Genomic DNA, 5120 nt, shown 5'->3' on the forward strand with positions numbered 1-5120 from the left:
GCAGTTGACAATCTAATTTCTATTTTTTTCCAACAACGTCCCTCACGTCCTGAAACCTAGACATTCACAAAAATCATGACTAGAGATTGTGAAAAGACTTTTCAGTTTCCTCTTCCCGCAGCTGTCGGATTGAGGCTTGGAGGGAAGGACGGTCCATGAAAAACAGAAATTAGAATGTTAGCAGCCAAACACCTACAATTTCACCCCCGTCTTTCATAGAAATCCTGACTAGAGGCTGTAGAAAAATGTTCCGGTTTCCTTCCCCTGCCCCACACATGCAATCAACACCACTTTTCCCATATTTGCAAGAGAAGCTATATACTAGATTTCCTGCACACATGGCACATCCTGCCACACAATGTTCCAAATCTTTCAGGTTCTCAGTATGAAATGTTAATGACAGTTTTTATCAATGCTTTTATCATCAGTTGTTCATCCATACCAACAAAACAAACATGAGCAGGTAAATACAAATCTATTTTTGTCAAGATCATCCTTTATGATACTACTTTTCAGTGTTGACTATATTTCCTCTCCCCCTTCAGTCCACTCACTGTACATGTTATCTGTGAGACGGGGGCTCCACCCATATAAAGGGGCCCAGGCCCAATCCCACACAGCTTCCCATCTAGAAAGGTTACTATATTGTGTGTGAAGATGTTCGCATTGGGGAAGCCTGTGTATATGCAACTATGAGCATCAGCTTCCACAGAATTGGGAATTGTGCACAAAGATCATAGCACTCCTAGCTCCTTTGCACAAAAATGCAGAAAGAAGGCTTAAGACAATGGCCAATTGTTTATCTTTCCCTTTTCATATTCTGGAAATTAAAATGATGCTTTGGGATATTTAGATGAGGAAGCCTAATAACTGTGATAGTAATGTTTGCATCTTTCATTGTTAGACATGCCCACTGTAGACATGTCCATGTTGTGCAAAGCTTCTGACTGTTTGGGAAATGGTTTTACCTTCAAGCTCTGATGCCAGGGATCATTACAAAGCATGCACAGTAGTTACATCTGTGCCACCACCTCCCATTTCAACAAGTCCCATTTCAATAATCCCTTGGTCATATCAACTATGCCATTCCACAGATAGGAGTCTAAATCCAAGCATAAGAGAAACTGGTTTGTTTTTTTAAATTATGTAATTAGAAAGTCACTTATCTGAACTTTTAAAAAAGCTTTATGTTAAAATGCTTTTAACTGAACTATGATTTGGCATTTTTGATGTGGGTCTTATGAGAAATTTCCACTAGAGTATGTAGTTGTGTATTTTTTTAAATAAAACTATGATTGAGGATATGGCTCATTACATTACTCCTTGTCCTTTTTATGAGGGTATACATTGGGGGGAAATCTGTTTGAGATTAAACTGAGGAAGAATTTGGTTCCCTTCCCTAAATTTGAATGTTTCTTGCTGTTTGCTAATGAAAAATGTCACTTTTTATGTTTTCGAATTTGCACTGGAGGCTGGTATCTGGGATCCCTTTGCTCAATATTGAATATACCTTGCTTTTATTACGGCTTGCAGCTAAACAATAAAATTGCATGTAACACTGACCTATGACCGCTCCACTGAAACAAGGGCAGCCCCATACTTTCAAAAACAAATAACAGAACAAGTGATGAGTCATTCACAGTCTTTTTAATGTACTCAGTTCAGCTAATTGCCTTTTGGTTCATAGGCTACATGTGTTCTGATGGTGTTTTATGACCCTAGTGAGACTGGTACGAGCATTTTCTGGACTATTGCAGTAAGTGAGTGACAGGAGCAAAGAAGGATAGTCACAAATCACAACATACAACATGTAAAACAAGTAACCTAGTAATGTACCCACTGACTAATGACCTTGGAACTGTAGTTGACAAGCACTGCATGTCAGCCACTCCACTACTTATTATGGTAGCCAATGAAAGTTGATTAGCAAAAGAGTAACAGACAGACAGAACAAGTGCAGACATAGCATTTGCACTCTGAAAACCATGACTTGTACAACATACTTGCTAGATGATTTCTTTAAAATGAATCTGACCTTTCTAGGTTAGGGTATACCAAAAATCAGCTATTCCTACAGAATCTGGGTCCTCATGGGTAAAAAGCACAAGATTCAACACAGAGAAATGAAAAGCTCCTCTCTTGCATCAGAGGATGAAGCAACTGGTTGACAAACTGAACCCAAAGAATTCTTAACAATGGTTTTTCATCATCATAGAGAGAAGTAACTAATGCAGTGTCTCGGCATTCTAGATTTAAGGTATATATAAGGTACTGGATTTAGGCAAGAAAAATGAAATATACAAATATAAGATGAGTGACACCTGGCTATGTCACCTGTATGTGTGACAAGTTCTTAGGGAGTCTTAGTAGATCACAAGCTAATCATGAGTCAAAAGTGTGATACAGTGTAAAAAAAGTCAATGCAATTCTAGACTGCATCAACAGGAATATAGCATCCACACCAAAGGAAGGAATAGTACCACTTTGTTCTGCTTTGGCCAGACCTCACCTAGAATATAATGCCCAGTTCTGAGCACTATGATTCAAAAAGGATATTGACAAGCTAGAACTTGTTCAGGAGAGAGAAACCAAGATGGTGAAATGTCTGGAAACAAAGTACAAAGAGGAAAGATTTAGGGAGCTCGGTATGTTCAGTCTGAAGAAGAAGAAAAATGAGAGGGGACATGATAGACATCTTTAAATATATGAAGAGATGTCACACACAAGATGAAGCAAACTTGCTTCTCCACAGAGCAGGACGTGAACCAGGGCATTACACAAATTACAAGGATCCCTTCTGAGCCTGAGAGAGCATCTGCATTTAAAAGCAAGGGCAAGGCTGGTAGTTTCCGATGGCATGCCTACCTCTTTAAAACAAGCGCATCCTCCTAAATAAAATCCTCACTTTTGAAAAAAGCCTTAGCCCTAGGCAGGAAAAGTTGTCTATTCTCAGATCTAGACTTCTTGAATATTGGGGCTTCTGTCTTGCTGGACATCTACATGTGGGAACTTGAGTTGCATTTGACCCTATCAATGGACTTGCCTTGCAATATTTCCTTATTTTCTACCTTGAACCTTGAGCTTGCATGGTATGAAGCAGGACAGTTTTAAGCCAGAAGAGGACTCTATAATGCACAACCCTTTTCATTTCCTCTACCTTGTTCTAGAGCAAATTTTACTTTGTCTTCAACAAGGTGGTGTTTTCTATGGTTTAGACTAGAGTTTGTTGTTTTTAGCTGCCTTTGAGTTAATGGAAACACAGTGAATGGGATGTCTCCAAGCCCCCTATCTTCTACCTTCCTGTTCAGTTCCTCAGGTCCATGGTTACCCTGATTGAGTCTATCATCTGTCATGAGATCTTTCTCTCTTTTTATTGCCCTCTATCTTCTCCAGCAGCATTGTCTTTTCTAATGAGTCCTGCCTTCTCATGATATCACCGAAGTACAACAGCCTCAATTTAGTCATCTCTGGCGGGTTCTTTCAATGCCGCAGTGGTGACATAATGAGTGCACCACAGTGCACCGCTGGCACACTCGTTATGCAAGTCTAACAATGGTGGCGCCTGTGTGTACAGGGTGCAGCCATTTTGACACCCTTGTCACGTGCTAGGGTTGCGGGGCATCTGGAAACGCCGCCCCGAGGCACCCCTTGCACGTGACGAGGGTGTCCTTTCCGGCCCATCTGGACCGGGCTTCTGCTTCCAGGGAGAGTTCAAGCTTTATTTGTTCTAGGTCTCATTTGTTTGTCTTTTTGGTCATCCATGGTATCCTCAGCACTCTTCTCCAGAACCATATCTTGAATGAATTAATTTTCTTCCTAACTGCTTTCTTCACTGTCCAACTCTCACATCTGCACATGGTAATGGGGAATATAATGGATTGGACAATTCTAACTTTAGTGTTCAGTTGTATATTTTACTCTTTAGGATCTTGTCTAGTTCTTTCATAGCTGCTCTTCCCATTCCTATTCTTCTTCTTATTTCTTGACTGCAGTCTCTGTTTTGATCAATGCTTGATCCAAGATATGGGAAATCTTTAACTATTTCAATTTTCTCTTTATCTATGTTGAATTTATTTAAATCCTTCATGGCCATTATTTTTGCGGGTTTTTATGTTTAACATTAAAGCCTTTGTGCTTTTTTCTTTGACTTTATTTAGTAATTCTTACAAGTCTGTGATGCCTTCCACTAGTAGTATAGTGTCATCTGCATATGTTAAATTGTTGATGTTCCTTCTGCCTGTCTTCACTCCTCCATGTGCACAAATCTTATCCATGATCCATGAGTGTCAAATTCCCTAATAATCATGGATTGCTAATTCTCTTCAAACCATGTTGCAAAATTGTGGTTTTAAAATGGAATCATAGCTAGCATTGGTGCTTATATAAATATAAATCATGGGTAACATTAATAAAGGAACATGTATTACCAAGGGGGAGTCCAAATTTGGGGAGAGACTGCATTATAACTTCACTAGCCTGCTCAGTGCACTTCTCCATTCATATTTTGTTTAGCAAGAATTGTTCTTTGTACTGCTGCTGTGTTAGACCAACTGCCCTGTACACACCGGACATTAAGATCAGCATTGCGGCGGAGTCAGGACATAGCATCCTCACAACACCCGACTCCATCCCCAGGACACACTGATTCCGCGCACACACAGCATCATGGTGCTCCTCCGGCACTGCATCCATATGACAGATCCCTGAAGGAGCACTGTATAGCCACGGTAATGTAGTTATGCCACCTTTTCGAGAGCGCAAAAAGGAGCCGCTTTTTTTGACTCCTTTTTGCGCCCTCGAAAGGCCAGATCGGGACCAAGGTGTGAGGATGCCGTGGCCCCAATCCAGCTAGGAAAGGGGTGGCATCCCATCACCCCTTAGGGACTGTATGTACAGCCCCTTAATTATGTAAAACTGATTGTTTTCCATTCAGAGGTAAAGGGAAACTGATATATCAAAAAATAAAAATAAAAATGTTCATTTCCCTGTTTAAATATAATCTGTTTAATAATACATTACTGAAAATAAGTATGATTGAAAGTTTGTGCAACATAGTGGCACTCATGGGGATGCAGAGTAGCAAAGATGGATGCCAAGCATTGGCACTAAGCAACCATTAA

This window comes from Sceloporus occidentalis, unplaced genomic scaffold (genome assembly GCF_023333645.1).
Source record: "Sceloporus occidentalis isolate IW3139 unplaced genomic scaffold, rSceOcc1.0.p SCAF_3, whole genome shotgun sequence".
NCBI lineage: Eukaryota > Metazoa > Chordata > Lepidosauria > Squamata > Phrynosomatidae > Sceloporus > Sceloporus occidentalis.